General features: G+C 42.0%; 1 protein-coding gene across 4 annotated transcripts in view; it reads left to right on the forward strand.

The window, feature by feature from the left end:
• The window catches only part of ccdc178 (coiled-coil domain containing 178), a 298,679-nt gene that overhangs the window by 34,364 nt on the left and 244,434 nt on the right, over window positions 1-19,881 (forward strand). The window lies entirely within an intron of this gene.

Below are 19,881 nucleotides of genomic sequence, written 5' to 3' on the forward strand. Positions count from 1 at the left end.
CAGTTACCCAAGGCTAGAATTGAAGCTGGGAAATCCTGCCTTTAGATGAAGGAAATAAAACTTGCAGGTGGCACAACAGTAGGTTGGAAAATGTTGTTAAGAAGATGTAAGGAGGTTGCACATAGATATAAAGATGTAAAGTTGTTCACTTGGGCAGGAATAACAAAAAGGCAGAATCTAACTTAAACAGAGAATAGCTGAAGAATTCCGTGGTGCAGAGGGATCTAGGTGTTCTAGTGCATGAGTAATAAAAGATTAGTATGCAAGTACAACAACCAATATCAAGAAGGCTAATGTATACTGTCCTTTATTAGGAGAGGAATCAAACATAAAAGTAAGGATGATATGCTTCTTTAATGCAGGGCATGGGGGAAAGGACATCATGAATACTGTGTGCAGTTTTGGTCTCCTTATTTAAGGAAGAATGTAAGTGTATTGGAAGCAGTTCAGAGGACATTCACTAAATTGATATCTGAGTGGGTTTTCTTATGAAGAAAGATTGGGCAAACTGGGCTTGTTTCCACTGGAGTTTAGAAGAGTCAGAGGTGACTTGATTGAAGTATAGAAAACCCAGAGCAGTATTGACAAGGTGAATGTGGAAAGGACGTTTCCTCTTGTGAGAGAGTCCAGGGCTAGGGACACTTTTAAAATTATGAGTCTCCCTTATGTAATAGAGATGAGGAAACTTATTTCTCTCTGGGCTGTGTGAATTTAGAATTTTCTGCCTCAAGGTGGTTTATTTAAAGTTTATTTTTATTAGCGTCACAATAGCTTACATTAACAGTGTGATGAAGTTACTGTGAAAATCCCCTCGTCGTCACACTCCAGCGCTGTTCAGGTACACGGAGGGAGAATTTAGCATGGCCAGTGCACCTAACCAGCATGTCTTTTGGACTGTGGGAGGCACTCGGAAGAAACTCACACAAAGGGAGGCCATTCAGCCCCTTGAGCCTGCTCCACCATTCAATAAGGTTATGGATGAGTTGTTGTGTTTTGAATTCCACATTCCCGTCTGCCCCCGATAGCCTTTGATTCCCTCACCAAACAATAATCCATGGCAGCATAGTGACACAGTGATTAGCACTGCCGCCTCACAGCGCCGTGACCTGGATTCAGTTCCCAGCTTGGGTCATTGTCTGTGTGGAGTCTGCATGTCCTGCCCCAGACAGTGACCCAAGCTGGGTGAAGGGGCATTAGTGTAGCCAGCAGAGAGTCCCAGATCCACAATAAGGTAAGTGATAACTTCCGGTGATTCCTATGAAGGTTACTGGTTTGGCTTTCGAGCTCCTGCACATACTGATGCTGGCATGCACTGCACGTGCAATTACAAATAAATTATACAAAGGAGACCTCAATCTGTTATTGTCTGAAGGATATGCCTGCTAACAATACATAATTTCCTCAATATTTTGAATATGCTCTTAAGAGCTGGAATGGAATTTGAATCTATGACTTAAAGGGAGGAGTGCTATTTAATTGAGCCACTCTGTTTATGTCTTTACTGAGTTTGGTTATGCCACAACTGCAGAGGACGCATTTCCAGCACACTGTCAGTGATGTTAAAGATGTGGAGATGCCAGCACTGGACTGTGGTAAACACAGTAAGAAATCTCACAACGCCAGGTTAAAGTCCAACAGGTTTATTTGGTAGCAAAAGTGACTAGCTTTCGGAGTGCTGCTCCTTCATCAGGTAAGTGGGAGTTCTGTTCACAAAAGGGCATATAAAGACACAAACTCAATTTACAAAATAATGGTTTTTCTGACTGGTATTCCCCAACCCTGTTGCAAATTGTATTATCTTTTAGAAGTAAAACAATGCCCCCTTTTTAGTGACCTGCCATACCCTTTGGAATCTATTCTACTCTTTCACCTCTGTGTGGATGCAAGTCCTCAGAAATTCTCCATGTTAAATCAGCTTGCAATTGATATAAGAAGTCAGATTAACAGTGCTACTACAAGAGTAAAAGTGGCATTACAATCAATCTCTTGAAATAGGCTTTTTTGTATTTTTTAGTTCTTCCTTAAATAACAATGATTCTGCACAAGAGCAAAATACTATAAATGTGAAATAACAGAAAATGCTGAAAGCACTAAGTCATGTGGAGTTATGACAGAGTTCACAGGCAGGATTTTCTGATCTTGGCAGCTGCAGGAAAATTCAGAGTGTGGCCAAAAGTCAGTTTTTAACTGGTGAGAAAATCGTTTCCAATTATCTACTCCTGGGTTTTGTGGTGGTTTGGGATTTCTGCCCCACCAAGTTACGAATCATATTTGTATGCCTTTGCATCTCCTGAATGTTGATTAAAAGCCAAGCTTGCTGGAATCACATCCCTACTCCAAAAGAAATTACTATGCTGGCAGCTAATTAGACCATCGTAAATCACGACCAGAAATAATATGTGCACCTGGTGAACTGCACTTCACTCATGACTGCTACTTTCGTGACTGCTTTAACTCCATACCAAGGTTGATCAGGCAAGATCAGCGGGCAGGCAAGGGAAGGGGGTTTTAAAGGACACAAACGTGTTTGGGGGTTAGCTCTGGGGGGAATTGGGGAGGAAGGTAGTACTGGTGAAACAAGACAGATGTGGAGATGCTGGCGTTGGACTGGGGTAAACACAGTAAGAAGTCTCACAACACCAGGTTAAAGTCCAATCAGTTTATTTGATCGTAAACCTACAAGCTTTTGGGGTTTGCCCCTTTGTCAGGTGAGTGGCGAGTTCTGGTCTCAAACAGAGCATGTAACAGCACACACAGTATACAGAATACTGATTAGAATGCGAGTCTTTACAGCTAACCTGCTATTTAAGTCTTAAAGATGCAGACAATGTGAGTGCAAAGAGCATTAGGTATAGGTTAAAGAGATGTGTATTGTCTCCAGACAGTACAGTAAGTGAGGTTTTGCAAACCCAGGCAAGTCAGTGCGGCATGAACCCAAGATCCCGACTGAGGCCGTCCTCATGTGTGCAGAACTTGGCTGTCAGTCTCTGCTCAGCGAATCTGCGCTGTCGTGTGTCGTGAAGGCCACCTTGGAGAATGCTTACCCGAAGATCAGAGGCCAAATGCCCGTGACCGCTGAAGTGTTCGCCAACAGGGAGGGAACATGAGCGATGTTCATTCATCCATTGTCATAGCGTCTGCATGGTCTCCCCAATGTACCATGCTTCGGGACATCCTTCCCTGCAGCATATTAGGTAGATAATGTTGGCCGAGTTGCAAGAGTATGTGCTATGTACCTGGTGGGTGGTGGTCTCACATGAGATGATGTCATCCATGTCAAAGATCAAGCTTGCCTTACAGAGGTTGCTGTGCAGTGTGGTGTTGTGTGGTGTTGTGGTCACTGTTCTCCTGAAGGCTAGGTAGTTTGCTGTGAACAATGGTCTGTTTGAGGTTGTGCGGTTGTTTGAAGACAAGAAGTGAGGGTGTGGGGATGGCCCTGGTGAGATGTTCGTCTTCATCAATGATATGTTGAAGACTCCGGAGAAGATGTTGTAGCTCCTCCACTCTGGGGAAGTACTGGATGATATAGGGTACTCTGTCCACCGTGTCCCATGTTTGTCTTCTGAGGAGGTCGGTGTGGTTTTTCGCTGTGGTGCGTCGGAACTGTCGATCGATGAGTCGAGTGCCATATCCTTTTCTTATGAAGGCATCTTTCAGTGTCTGGAGGTGTCTGTCACGATCCTCCTCATCTGAGCAGATCCTATGTATACGGAGAGCTTGTCCGTAGGGGATAGCTTCTTTAATGTGTTTAGGGTGGAAGCTGGAGGATACATCTCTTTAACCCATGCCTAATGCTATCTCCACTCACATTGTGTGCATCTTTAAGACTTAAATAGCAGGTTAGTTGTAAAGACTTGCATTCTAATCAGTATTCTGTAAACTGTGTGTGCTGTTATATGCTCTGTTTGAGACCAAAACTTTCCAGTCACCTCACGAAGGGGCAAACCCCGAAAGCTTGTGGGTTTGCTACCAAATAAACTGGTTGGACTTTTACCTGGTGTTGTGAGACTTCTTGCTGTGAAACAAGACAGAGGCAAGGGAAGGTATTGACAGAGACTGTGATGGGTGGTGTTGCCTGGAGTGTAGCACGTTGATAGATGTCAAGAGATAGCCAACCCTTGAAGCTAAGCCTTTCCTGATGCTTTCAGGGATTGAAATCCTTGTCAAGGGATGGATTGTCGGTGACAAAGTCTATCTGCCAAACCGCTGTCATGAAGACTGGTCCCACTGAGTGATTCAAACAACGGCATAGAAGTGCTACAATGAGTGACATACATCCACAAGATGACATCTTAACAGATGTTTTCCTGCCTAAACCAGTCAGGAGTAACTGCTCTACGCTCATGTGCCATCTATAGTTGCACTGCCAAACATTTTTCATAGAAAAAAGACCTAGATTTGATGGTGAAGACTCCCTAGCTGCTTCATAGACAGAGGTATACAGAAGAGACCATCAGACTGACTTTTACTCGGAGGAAATTTCAGCAACAGTCCTCACGAGAGTGGTCAATTAGTCCTGATCTTTCCCAGAGTTCTGAATTTGAATCCAACCAATTGAGTTCCTGTCCCTATTACAGTACTAAAATTGCCTTCAAAGTCACACATGGCATTCCATGTAACTGTGACCATGGCAAACTATCCCCTTATGTCCTTCTTGACCTGTTTGCAGTCTTTTTGACATGGTTGACCATACCAGCTTCCCCAACTTCTGTTCTGAATTGTCGAGCAGTGAGACACTAGCTCCATCGCACTCCATCCACGTGCAACCAGAGAATCACCTACACTAATTTTTTTTCCTGCTTCCATTACATTACCTTTAGAATTTTCCAAGGATCTTTCCTTGATTCTCTTCTATTTCTCAACTACACTCTGCCTTTTAACAATATCATTCAAAACATATCATCCAGTCCCTGCATGAACTTTCTTTATGTTTCGGGTTTGACAAGGAAGCAAGCAGTGCTGAATCTAATTCTGGGGTAAGCAGAGTTTCAGTTGGAGTGCATTTAGAAAACAGTGATCACAATATCATCGGATTTAGAATAGTTATGGACAAGGAATAAGGAAAATCAAATATGAAAATTTTCGGGATGGGGCGGTGGAGGGGCAATTTCAATAAGTTGAAAACAGATCTGACCCAGGAAAATTGAGAGGAAAAATTGGTAGACCAACAGTGATTGAATAATTTGAGGCCTTCAAAGAAGAGATGCTTTAGATACAGAAAAATACGTTCCCACAAGGAGGGAAAGGAAGACCATCCAAAGTAAGACCCCTCTGGAAGAGAAAATAAAATTTACAATGTGATGGGAAAAGGAGGCTTACGAAAAATATGAAGCTCACAATACAGTTGAGAACTAAGCTGAATATCGGAAGTACACAAGAGATCTTAAAAAGGGAATGTGTGGGGCAGGTAGAGAGACTATGATAATAGATTAATGGCCAACAGGAAAGGGAATCCAAATGGCCTTTCTAAACATACAAATCATAGAAAGGTAGTCAGAGGAGGGGACAAGAAAGGACACTTTTTATGGAGACAGAGTGCATGGTCGAGGTACTAAAAGAGTACTTTGCATCTGTCTTTACAAGTGAAGTGGATGCTGCCAATGTTGCAATAATGGAGGAGGCAGCAATGGTATTTATTGGGTTAAAAATAGGAAAAGAGGAGTTACTTAAAAGAAAGTAGTCCCCAAATTAGAAACAACACCCAGTCCAGATTGTATGTCATCGGTCACTGGAGGAAATAAAGCTGGAAACTGAGGAAACTCCAGCTAGAAGCTTCTGAGTAATTCCAGAGCATTGAAGGATTGCTGACATCACACCCCTGTTTAAAAAGGGCAGCAGAATAAATGTGACAAGCTAGTCTGTCTGATGTCAATGTTGGGACATATTTTAATCCAGAACAAACTTGTCGACATTTCTAATAGTCTAAATAGATGATAGACAGCATGGAAAAGTCAGTGGCTTTGATTTCTTGGCCCTCAGGATCATAGGTGGAATTTTACCAATGTATGGGTAACTGGTTGGAAGGTAGAGCGGGAAGGTAGATAGTGGGGAACAGGGTCAGAAATTTCCCAACGGCAGGATCAACTGCAGCTGTCCAGTGAACAATTTGAGCAATCAATCTGAATAATTAAAGACACAACCCCTGACAATTTTCCCAAGCCATTTCCAGCGTTGAGGCAGACCACTCCACAAGGGAAAACCTCCAGCTTGCATGGAGCTGGTCTGCCTGCACTATGGAGGGCTGCAGTCATAGACTCCTTGGCCCAAGTAAGGGGTCGCTAGTACCAGAGGATGGCATTGGTATAGTAGTTCGAGATGACCTTGGTTCTGAATATTAGCATGTAAAATTGGTTTGGGTGGAGACGAGGAATAATAGGGAAAAAAAGTCACAAGTGGGAGTAGTCTACAGGCTCCTTAACAGTAATCATAATGTAGGATTTTTGATTTGATTTATTATTGTCACATGTATTAGTATACAATGAAAAGCATTGTTTCTTGTATGCTGTACAGACAAAGCATACTTTACAAAGAGAAGGAAAGGAGAGAGTGCAGAATGTAGTGTTACAGTCATAGCTAGGGTATAGAGAAAGATCAACTTAATATGAGGTAGGCCTATTCAAAAGTCTAATGGCAGCCGGGAAGAAGCTGTTCTTGATTCGGTTGCAATGTGCTCTCAGACTTATGCATCTTTTTCCCAATGGAAGAAGGTGGAAGAGGATATGTCTGGAGTTATGGGGTCCTTGATTATGCTGGCTGCTTTTCCAAGGCAGTGGGAAGTGTAGACACTCTCAATGAATGAAGACTGGTTTGAGTGATGGACTAGGCTGCATTCACAATCCTTTGTAGTTTTTTGTGGTCTTGGTCAGAGCAGGAGCCATACCAAGCTGTGATACAACCAGAAAAGTGCTTTCCATGGTGCATCTGTAAAAGTTGGTGAGAGTCGTAGCGGCATTGCCAAATTTTCTTAGCCTCCTGTGAAAGTAGAGATGTTGGAGGGCTTTCTTAACTATAGCATCGACATGGAGGGACCAGAAATTTGAAGCTGTTGATCATTTCCACTTCGTTCCCATTGATGTAGACAGGGGCCTGTCCTCCACTATGCTTCCAGAAGTTGATGACTATCTCCTTCATTTTGTTGACATAGAGAGAGAGATTATTATTATCGCACCAGTTCACCAGATTCTCTATCTCTTTCTTGTATTGTATCTCATCAGTGTTTGAGATCCGACCCACTACGGTGCTGTCATCAGCAAACTAAAAATCAAATTGGAGGGGAATTTGGTCACACAGTCATAGGTGTATAAGAAGTATAGTAAAGGGCTGAGGACACGGTGTTGTGGGGCACTGGTGTTGAGGATGATTGTGGAGGAGGCGTTATTGCCTATCCTTACTGATTGAGGTCTGTGGGTTAGAAAGTCTAGAATCCAGTCGCAGAGGGAGGAGCCAAGCCCCAGGCCAGGTATTTAGAGATGAATTTTGTAGGAATAATGATGTTGAGCACTGAGCTGTTGTCAATAAATAGAAGTCTGACATAGGTGTCTTTGTTATCTAGGTGTTCCAAGGTTGAATGTAGGGCCAGGGATATGGTGCCTGCTGTGGACCCGTTGTGGCAATAGGTGATCTGTAATGGATCCAGGCAGTCTGGGAGGCCAGAATTGATTCGTGCCATGACTTACTTTTCAAAGCACTTCATGAAGATGGATGTCAGAGCCACTGGATGATAGTCATCAAGATTGCCTTCTTGAAGCAGATAGGGACCTCAGATTGGTTTAAAGAGAGGTTGAAGATATCTGTGAATATTCCCGCTGGATGGTCCATTCAGGATCTCAGTGCTCGTTCTGGTACCCGATCTGGGCCAGTTGCTTTTCGTGGGTTGACTTTTGAGAGTGTTGCTCTAACATCGGCAATGGTGACCTTAGATACAGATTTGTCCAAGGTTTCCGGGATGGAGGGTGCACTTTCACTGACCTCTTGCTCAAAGCGGGCATAGAATATGTTGTGCTCATCATGGAGAAGCACACTGATGCTGGTGATTTTACATCTCTTTATCTTGTAGCCTGTTATGTCTTGCAGATCTTTCCATAGCCATGTGGCTAGCCTGGGACTCTAACTTGGTCCGGTATTATCTTTTGGCATCTTTGATGGACCTTTGTAGATCACATCTGGAGGAGAAAGTATACAAGAAGAAATATTGGGTACATGTGATAATTGCTTGTAACAGCAATAATCATGGGTGATTTTAATCTACTTATAAACTGGAAAAATCAGATTGGCAATATTAGCCTGGATGAAGAGTCCATAGAATACTTTTGAGGCCATTTCTTAGAACAGCATACTCTGAAACCAATCAGAGAGCAGATTATGTCAAACTTAATATTGTGTAATGTGACAGGATGAATAAATTACCTCAGTGTAAAGGCACCCCTGGATAGCAGTGACCACAATATTTACATCCAATTTGAAAGCCAAAAGAGTGGATCTAAATCAAATATTTTAAACTTAAATAAGGGAACTATATTGCCAGAAAAGCTGAACCATTTGGAGAGAATTTGGATACTAGGCTAGAGGATGGATCAGTAGATAAGCAGTGGCAGATGTATGAAGGATATTTCAGAATGCTAACAATAAGTATATTCCTACTACAAAGAAACACAATAAGGCATCTTTGTAGCAAACCAAATAAACTAAATTAAATGAACTGAGGGATAAAGTAAAAGGGAAAGCCCCTTAAAATTGTTGGGGAAGGGGAGAGAGAGGAACTGCCTGAAGGAAATAAAAACTCAATGTGTAAAGGAAACTTGAAATATTAAATCAAAATGTGATTAAGAAGGTCAGTAATATAGCCCAGCCCTTGTGGGGCCCAACAAACATGCAAGGCCTCGATGTTGCCCGTGGACTCAGCACGCTTCCTCTCCAGGGACAACCGGCCATGAAGGTAGCCACGGTTGAGGGGCAGATGATTGGATGACCCCCTCAGTTGCTTGCTGCCTGGACCTGTACATAGTGAGTCTGGCCAGGCCCAGGAACAGTTTTACAAGGAAGAAACATTATATGGGGAGGACTCATTATTCATGGTTAACAAAGGAAAATGGTTAACTAACTTCAGCCGCTTCATCAATTACCTTTCTTCCATCATAAAGTCAGAAGATGGGATGTTTGCTGGTGAATGCATAATGTTCAGTAACGTTCGTGACTCCTTGGATACTGAATCAGTCCTTGTTCAATTGCAACAAGACCTGGACAATATCCAGGCTTGGGCTGTCATTCCAGGTAATTACCATCTTAAACAAGACGATCTATTCGTTATGCTTTGACATTCAATGGCATTACCATTTCTGAATCCTTCACTATCAAAATCCTGCTGGTTACCATTGACTAGAAACTCATCTGGACCAACCATATAAATACTATGGCTACCAGAGCAGGTCAAAGACTAGAGGGTAACTCGTCTCCTGACCCTCCCCAAAGCTTGTTCACTATTGACAAGTCAGGACTGTAATGGGTTAATCTCCAGTTGCCTGAATGAGTGCAGCTCCAACAGCATTGGAGAAGCTCAACACCATCCAGGACAAAGCAGCTCGCTAGATTGCTACCCCTTCCACAAACATTAAATCCCTCCACCATCTACAAGCTGCACTACAGGAGCTCATCAAGATTCCTTAGACAGCACCTTCCAAACCCATGACCATTATCATCTAGAAGGACAAGAGCAGCAGATATCTGGGAACACCAACACCTAGAGGTTCTGCTTCAATTCACTCACCATCTTGACTTGGAAAGCCTTGCCTGCTGGTACGACATCTTATAAACCTCTACCAGGTCGCCTCTCAACCTTCGTCTCTCCAGGGAGAAAAGACCTAGCTCCCTCAACCTGTCCTCATAAGGCATGCCTCCCAATCCAGGCAACATCCTTGTAAATCTTCTCTGTACCCTTTCAATAGCTTCCACATCCTTGTTGTAGCGAGGCGACCAGAACTGCGCAAGGTACTCCATGTGGGGTCTCACAAAATTGCAGCATTATCTCCCAACTCCTAAACTCAATCCCTTGATTAATGAAGGCTAGCGCACCATATGCCTTCTTGACCACATCCTCCACCTGCGAAGCCGATTTAAGAGTCCTATGCACCCGGACCCCAAGGTCCTTCTGCTCCTGTACACTGCTTGATATTGTACTCCTTCATCCCATTGGAGTAGGAATCGGCTTCAGATTTTTATTTTGCAGGTTGCTTACAGCGTGGATCCGGAACTGACCAGAAGACGGTAAAGTGGGATTTGGCGGTAGAGTTGGGGGCACGGTTCATTAAGTCGAAATCGTTGGGCCACTCATTACGGGCACGGACCGGATCTGTGCCCAAATTGGGTGTTGGTAAAGCCGCGATCTGCTCGGATTCAGGTGCAGATCGCGTTAAAGGCCCGATGCCTGAATTTACAGGTGCAAATTTTTAGTAAAATCGGGCCCATAGTCTTCAATGTTCAAGTCCCAATCTGTCATCCTGTAGTCATGTCTCTGTAAGGCTATCAGACTGCACTTAATTTCTATTTCCATTCTCAGTTCATCTGTTTTGTTTTGAATACTACATGCATTTAGATACAGAGCGTTTAGTTTTGTCCTTTTATTATTTTTATTGCACCTTGCCTTAGCTGCTGATTTCCTCTTAAATTTATACTCTCTGTCCCTTTCTCCCACAGTCTATTTATCATTTCTTAATTTTGTACTTTCCTCTCTTGTCTTGTCTCTACTCTTTAGCATACTGCATCTTTCTAAGTTTAATCCCTTGCCCCCACTATTCTGTTCAAAACTCTCCCTGCTTCTCTAGTTATGTGACTCACTGGAATATCAGCCCCAGTTTGGTTTAGACTGTCCCAACAGTATTGATCCCATTTTCCAGAGTACTGATACCAGTGCCCCATGAACCAGAACCCATTTCTCCAATACTAGCTTTTATGTCCCATATTCACTTCTCCAGTCTTATTTGTCCTTATCTAATTTGCGCATGGCTCAGGTAATAATCCAGAAATTATTACTTTTGATGTTCTGCTTCTTAATTTGGTGCCTAGCTTCTCCATCACTGAATCTCCTCACTTACCCTCATGTAGCTTCTGCACATTGCTCACTGCATCTGTCTCTGAGCTTGGACAACAATTTGCTGATGTTTCATGTTGACACAAGCCTGCATATGTTCCTGTTATCACACAGTGTAACTTCTAACTTTAATTCTGGGCTCCTTATTATCTTATGTGTATTTCCATTTCTTGTCTACTATCAGGTTTTTTTGTGCCCTAATTTATATGTATTCAGACCCTATATAACTAAGAGCAGAATGATAGGGCAGGTATGGTCAGGTTACATCCTGGGCATCTTTTCTCTTTACCAGATAGATGCCAGCATTGTGGTTATACTGGAACTGTTTGGCAAGTCCTGGAGCACAAGTGATGTCACAGTACTGATTTTAAGCCACAAAATCCTTTGTGGTTGTGAATGAGATAAAGAATACCTCCTCAACCTTCTCAATTTGTTTGCAGCCTTTGGCAAGGTTGACCACACCATTATCCTTTTGACTGTTACCAAGCTTAGAGAGTTGTACAAATCGCCTTCCATTCTTATCCATTTAATTGTGGCCAGAACATCATTTTCCTGCTCCTGCTTCTCATGCCTCACAAGGATCTATTCCTGACCTTATCCTATTTCTCATCTTCTTGCTGCTCCTTGGTGACATTGTCTGAAAACGCAGTATTAGTTTTCACACGTATGTTGATTATAACGTGCTTTACCGTCCCTGCACCCCTCTTGAATGCTTCACTGTAGCTAAATCGTCAGACTACTTTTCTGATACCTGCAGTAGATGAGCAGAAAATTTCTCCAATTCAACATTAGAAAGACCAAAACTATTTTGTTTGATTACCGCCCCACACTCCATTCCCTAGCTACTATTTCCATCCCTTTTCCTGTTAACTGTCTGAAGTGAAACTTTTTGCAGCCTTTTCATTATATTTGACCCTATTGTGAGCTTCCAACCAAACATCAACACTAGTGACATTCCCATTTACCCATCCCATATGTTCGTCCACCTATGTTGGTTCCCATGCAGTTAAACAATGCTTTGATTCTACCATTCTCATCCTTATTTTCGAATCTTTGCAGGACTTCTTTTCTCCCTATCTTTGTAACCTCCTCCTCAAATATATCTTTTTGCTCTCTTATTAATTGCTGTATAGCTGATACACCGGCATTTTCCAAATTGTTTTCTGATGACACTTCATTCTAACAATTGAAAATTAATGTGACTCCAGACACCAACAAAAACAAACCAACAAGAAGGCAGCATTGCCTATTAATAATGGCAGCATTATTCTATGTATAATTATTAAAATTTGTGTATTATAGATCAACATCAGATAGTTATGAAAATACACTTTTCTAAAATATTTTGTAAAATGTATTATTTTGTGTACTCACTCACTCAGTTCATGGACCTTGGACAGAAAGCAGCAGACACTATTGATGTTTGCATTTGCTTTCATCACTTTTGATCTGTAGCAGAATCACACCAAGTTTCCCTGAAGTCCTTCTTATCAGCATTGATTTTAATGTGAGATAAGCCAAATAATTTTTTAATTGTCTACTGAGTATTTTAAATGACATAAAATAGTATTCATTGTCCCAGAGTTACATCTTTCTGTAAGTCCTTGACAAAATGTATTTTGTATTTTGTATTATATTTACATACTATCTCTTATCTCTCGAGTCTCTAACTTCATAGGTTTAATTGAATTGGAGGTGTCACAACTCCCCATGATAATATTTTTGTCAGACTTAGAAGTTCAATAGTCTCCCTATGGATTTCTTTGCTTTGACTTGGTTGGACTTCAGTTAGCATTGCAGTACATGATGTTATTGTCAGTTTTATCTAATCTTGATCTTCTGCTTCCTCTTCTTGCCATTATACCTCTCTTTTTCCAATGTTTTCCTGTCATGATCGATGCTTGTGGCTTTATTCCTCTCCTTGCATTTGATATGTTCCCTATCTTTGTTTGCTGGGCTCATCCTGGTTCCTTTTGACTGTTTTGTCCACTTTCCTTTTGTTCAGGAATGAAAACTCATTGGAGTCTCTTGTTCATGGGTTATCCTGAACTGCTGTTTCTGGAAGCAGTTACGTCAAGCGGACAGAGGGTGTGAGGACCACAGTTGATTAACATCTTGCTTTTCCACAAACTCCAGTAATCATGGCGTAGCAGTGAAGCCATTGTCGTCTAAAGTGGAAGTGGTGGACGTTGCCTTGTTTGGTTCTGGGTCTAGTTCTGGACTTGTTTGATTGCTTGCATTCTGGACTACTACTTTTGGTGGAGGGTTAGGAGTGGGTGCACTTAGAAGGGGCTCTCCACTGTTTGATGAATGTAGTATTACGCCAGTGTATCCGAATGCTTGAGTTTCACCTTCCACTTGCTCAACAGACTCAGAGTGATGAAGGATCAGAGTTGCATTCAAATAAACATTGGCACAATTTGTTGATGTTTTTTGCAAAGTAGGAGCAAGTTTATCTTTTGTTCTCCTTTCCACTTTCTTGGAAAAGGGCTGGATTGTTGGCCTCTACGAAGAGTGTTATAAAATCAGCAATGATGTCCCAATCCAAACCATCAGTGCATGTGGATGGTTTGAGGGGCTCTGATTTGCTTAATTAATAACTGTCTGTCCATTGATGTCCTTCACTCCTTGGTGAGGTTGGGAATGACACAGGCATTTTGTCTCAGAGGAGGCAGAGGATTGCGAATAATCTTTTAAATACCTGTTTTTGTCTGGGGGTGTTACTGCAACATGCTTCTGATTTGTAGTTTGATCCCTTTGGATCATACAACCAGAATTTAGCTATTCTTAGCTATTGTTTTGTTAGCCATGGTTTTTTTTTGTCAGCTAAGACTATTGTTACACTTGCTCCTATATCCAATTTAAACTAGCGGTGTGCGCATTGACAAATGTCTGCATCCAGAATATATATCATGGAAATTTCATTGCATCTATGAAACATTGTTGTTCCTCCTTTTGTTGAGATGCCTCAATTTTATCCAGAACTAGAGTCAGTACCAAACTAGACAATGACTACATTGGAAGACACTGACCTTAGTGCTACTGTAAGAGGCCTTGTGTGCAAACACTCTCTCATGATCTCTATGTGCCTAGAGGTTTTAGTTCTGCACATCTTTCCAAAGTGTCCAAAACTTTTGCAATGCAAGTTTTTTGTCTAGCTTGTAGGGCTGTGTTCATACCCGTGGGATTTTTTTGGCACAACAGCGCTGGCATAGTTTAATGGTATCTTGAGCTCTTGTTCTATACAGGGTCTTTTTCCTGGTGTCTTTGACATTCTTATGTTTAATAAGTTGTACTGTCATTATAGGTTTTCTGAACCATGGTTTGTCTTCCCCTCTTGATTTGGCTCCATTTTGTTGACAGACCTCTGATTGTCTGACTAGCTGTATAGTCTTCCCCAAAGTTAAACTTTCTTTGGATTGTAGTTTGTCAGATAGGTCGTCTTTCAGTAACCCCGACTATGATGCATTCTCATATCAGTTCAGTTTTAAGGTCTCCATACTTACAGCCTTCGGCAAGTCAATATGGGTAATTGATAAAGAAAGCGACTGGTTCACCAAGGTTCTGGTCCCTTTTGTTAAACACGGTTCTTTCCAATATCTTATTACTCTGTAAATTAAAATATTTATCAAAGGCTTTAATGACTTCTTCAAATTTGCCTGATGTTCCATTATGCCTTGTTTTGCTATTTCTCCAATGGAGTACAATAATCGGTTGACTTGTTCAGCTTCTGACGTATTTTTCAATCCAGATGCTATTCTGAATCTTAAGAATCTCTGTAGTGCATAATTCTGGATTTGATTTGGCCCTTCTATATGCCCAAATCAATCTGGCAAAATGAATTCAGTATTGAGAGCCATTTTGAGCTCTTGGGGGGATTTGCCTTAATTTTATAAAACATCATTGCATTATTAAGTTTACCTGTGCAAATCAGCGTTTCCCTGATACTTGTTGCAGTGACTGAGTCTTTTTGGTAATTGTTCCTAAACTTAGCAGAATTTTGAAACTAATCGCTGGAAGTTACCATTAAGCGCCATTCATTGCTGTCTTCCCATTGGGGAATTGTATAAAGAACAAAGAAAAGTACAGCACAGGAACAGGCGCTTTGGCCCTCCAAGCCTGTGCCGATCATGATGCCCTGACTAAACTGAAAAAAACCTTCTACTCTTACTTGGCCCATATCCTCCTATTCCCTCCTATTCATGTACTCATCCAGATGCCTATTAAATGTTGCTAATGTGCCTGCTTGCACCACGTCCTCTGGTAGTGCATTCCGGGCACTGACAACTCTCTGTGACAAAAATTTCCCCTGTACATCCCCCTCTCACTTTAAATCTGTGCCCTCTTGTAATTGACACTTCCACCCTTGGAAACAGTCTCTTACTATCCACCCTGTTTATGCTACTCGTTATTTTGTAAACCTCTATCAGGTTTCTCCTCAGCTGCCATCTTTCCAGTGAAAGCAATCCTACTTTATTCAACCCCTCTTCTTGGCAAAGACCCTCAAGACCAGGCAGCATCCTGGTGAACCTTCTTTGCACTCTCTCTAAATCTTCCATGGCCGCCTTTGATTTGATTTATTATTGTCACGTGTATCAGTATACAGTGAAAAGTATTGTTTCTTGCGTGCTATACAGACAAAGCATACCATTCAGAGAGAAGGAAACAAGAAAATGCAGAATGTAGTGTTACAGTCATAGCTAGGGTGTAGAGAAAGATCAACTTAGTGTGAGATAGGTCCATTCAAATGTCTAATGGCAGCGGGGAAGAAGCTGTTCTTGAGTCAGTTAGTACATGACCTTAGACTTTTGTATCTTTTTACCAACAGAAGAAAGTATGTCCAGGGTATGTGGGGTCCTTAACTATGCTTGCTGCTTTGCCAAAGCAGTGGGAAGTATAGACAGAAAGAATGGATGGGATGCTGATTTGTGTGATGGATTGGGCTACATTCACGACCTTTTGTAGTTTCTTGCGGTCTTGGGCAGAGCAGGAGCCATACCAAGCTGTGATACAACCAGAAAGAATGCTTTCTCTGGTGCATCTGTAAAAGTTAGTGAGAGTCGTAGCTGACATGCCAAATTTCCTTAGTCTTCTGAAAAAATAGAGATGTCAGTGAGCTTTCTTAATTATAGTGCGTGCATAGGAGGATCAGGACAGACTGTTGGTAATCTCGACACCTAAAAACTTGAAGCTTTTGACCATTTCTACTTCATGTACTTGATGTAGACAGGTTCATGTTCTCCACTATGTTTCTTGAAGTTGATGACAATGCCTTCATTTTGTTTGACATTGAGGAACAGATTATTGTCATCGCACCAGTTCACCAGATTCTCTATCTCATTCCTGTACTCTGTTTCGTCATTGTTTGAGATCCGACCCACAATGGTGGTATCATCAGCAAACTTGAAAATTGAGTTGGAGTGGTAGTATGGTGACCAGAACGGCATGCAATACTCCAAATGCCACCAAACCAATATATACACATATATGTAGCAGCAACATGATTTCCCAACTCTTGTACTCAATACCCCAACTGATGAAGTCAAGCATGCCATATGCTTTCTTAATCACCTTAGCCAATTTTATTGCTATATTTAGGGAAGTGTGGACCTGCACACCCGGATCCATCTGTGGCAACAATCAGCTGATGTCATTAGATAGTTAATGTTCCTAAGGGTTCTGCCATTTACAGTATATTTCACACCTAAATTTGATCCTCAAAATGAATCACCTTGCACTTGTCTGGCTTAAACTCCATCTGCCATTTCTGTGGCCAAGTCTCCAATCCGGCTATATCCTGTTGTATCCTCTGACAATCCCTATCACTATCAGCGACTCCACAAATCTTTGGGATGTCTGCACGCTTACTAATCAGGCCACTCACATTTCCCTCCACATAATTTATATATACTACAAACGACAGAGGTCCCAGCACTGATCCCTGCACAACACCACTAGCTACAGATCACCATTCTGAAAAACACATAAGAACATAAGAACATAAGAAATAGGAGCAGGAGTAGGCCAACTAGCCCTTCGAGCCTGCCCCGCCATTCAATAAGATCATGGCTGATCTGTCGTGGCTCAGTTCCACATTCCCGCCCTCTCCCCATAACCCTTAATCCCCTCTCTCATCAAAAACCCATCAACCCGCGTCTTAAAAATATTTAGCGACGCAGCCTCCACCACTTCAACGGGCAGAGAATTCCAGAGATTCACCACCCTTTGAGTGAAGAAGTTCCTCCTCAACACCCTTTCACTGCTACTCTCTGTCTTCTATAATCAAAGTAAAAAGTCTGACAACACCAGGTTTTAGTCAGACTTTTTACTGTATTTACGCCAGTCCAACGCCGGCATACCCACATCATGACTTCTATAATCAAGTCAGTTCTGTATCCATCTAGCCAGCCCAACCCGAATTGTGATTTTAATTTTTGTACTAGTCTACCATGTGGGTCCTTGTCAAATGTCTTACTAAAGTCCATATAGTACATCCACTGCCTTTCACTCATCAATTATTTTTGTCACCGCTTCAAAAATCTCAATCAAGTTGGTGAGTCATGACCTTCCCCATATAAAACCATGCTACCTGTCACTAACCAGTCCATTTTCTTCCAAGTGTGCATATATCCTGTTCCTCAGTGTCTTCTCCGAAAGCTTTCCCACCACTTATGTAAGGTTCACGGGCCTATAATTTTCTGGGTTATCCCTGCCTCCTTTCTTAAACAAGGAACAACATTGACTATTTTCCAGTCCTCTGGAACCTTGCCTGTGGTCAAAGCAGATGTAAAGATGTCTGCAGGCAGTTTTTTTCATTTTAAATTTCTGCCATGCAGACCTGGGCAGTGGGGAATATCAAAAGTCAGAATCGCTAAAACTGAAATTTGCCGAGTGCCTCATGTTTACTGCACTATTAATTTGACATTTTTGAACTTTTTCAAGGTTTGTTCATCTTTCCTTGACTAAGTGTCTAAATTCCATTGCTGGAATTTTACCACCTTGCAGATATCTTCACATCTCACCTACCTGAGGCTCGTAAAATCCTGCCTGAATGCCATTCTGCGAGCCAGTAAAATTCTGATCTTTAACTCTGCTGCTGGATTGGAACTTTTCAAGGACCATCATGTGCTATGTTATAGCCCTAAGTAAGCTGACCAGTCGAGTTTTCTCTGCTTCTCAGGCCTCATGCCTTCATTGGAACTATTTTGGAGATTTTCAACTGCCTTTTGATGCCTTTTTTTCAAGTCTGACTTGCAAACTGCTGCAACTATATTGTATGTTGATTGTGATTGACTGAGGAATGGTTGCAGTGACATGGAAATGTTTGCACAATAACTGTTTATTGTATAAAATCAACTATTTACAGACTACCCTAATTACTCAGTTTAAATCATGAGTTTTCTCCTGCTCGACGCATTAGCCCTTCCAGCTCTGAATTTTCTCATCCTGAGAAAGGACTACTATTGACTCTTTCAATAGCCCGAGGGCAGACACTTTGGTATAAAGGAGCATCATCCATGGCTCAGTTAGCCATAATCCTCCTTCTGAGTCCAATGGTTGTGGGTTTGCGTATCACTCCAGGACTTGAGCACAAAAATCGCGTCTAACATTCCACTGCATTATTGAGTAATGAAATGGTATTTTTTGGATGAAACACTAAAATGAGATCTGCCTGCCTCCTCAGGGGTTTGTGACACTGGACTTAAATCGCAGCTTTCACTGCACTGGCAGTGCTGCACAGGTAGCAGGCAGCCATCTCCACATACAATTCTGAAACCTGGCCAATGCTCTCTGACAGAGCTCCAGGGCATGATGTCCTAATCGGGGGCTGTGCCCACTTGAAAGGTGCATAACCTTCTCCCAAGCTTTGCGTCCAATTCCTGGTTCGCCAGCTCTTCTGACTGCACTCTACAACTCTTTTGTGGCAACAATCAGGTGTTGTCATTGGATAGTGGGTAGAGCTGTTGATGTAATTGAGCAAAAATTGTTAATCCTCTGGGCTTTTGGACAGAAAGCATGGGAAGGAGCCTCCTGATTGCAGAAACTCTGGGTCATTTTGGGAGAGTTGGGAATGTTAGGCCCTCAGCTCCGAGTCACTGCTACCCACCAAAGCAGAAAATAACGTGGATCTTTCGACAGACAGAAAAAAGAAGCCACAGGCCCTGATGTGAGCAGTTAGCTTGTCTAGTAGGAGAATGGGCTGCAAGGAAATGAGCCAATGAAAGCAGAAGAAAGTGGGAGTGTTTGAGTGAGTAAGAGAGTGAGAGAGAAGGGAGGGGGTGAACATCTCAAATAGAAATAATATCAAAGTAATAAAAAAGAGGCATGTTGGTTCACCAGGATATTAAAAAGGACAAGGAGGCAGACTTAATACTTACTAAACTTGAGAAGTTTGAGCTTTTTCACTAAGTGTGAATGAGGGAATGAGCAACTGTACGAAAGAGAGAGAATGTGTGAGAGAATGACAAGAGTGTGTGAAGAAGTGAGTGGTGGGGAACCAGCAACTGTTTATGTCCCCATGTGCTCTGCTGCCTTTGTCCTTATAGGTGATAGAGGTCATAGGCTTGGAAGCTACTATCCAGGATGGTCAGTGAGTTACTGCAGTGCATCTTATAGATGATGCCCACTGATGACACTGGTGCTACATGGGGTGCCAATCAATCAGATTGCTTTGTCCTAACTGGTTCTGAACTTCTTGAGTGTTGTTGGAGCCGCACTTATTTAGATCCCCAAAGGAATCAATGTTTTGTTATTTGACTTTCTGCAAAATGTAAGAAGTTTATTTTGTTGTAGATAAT

Source organism: Carcharhinus amblyrhynchos, chromosome 8 (assembly GCF_965287045.1).
Source record: "Carcharhinus amblyrhynchos chromosome 8, sCarAmb.v2.hapA, whole genome shotgun sequence".
Lineage (NCBI taxonomy): Eukaryota > Metazoa > Chordata > Chondrichthyes > Carcharhiniformes > Carcharhinidae > Carcharhinus > Carcharhinus amblyrhynchos.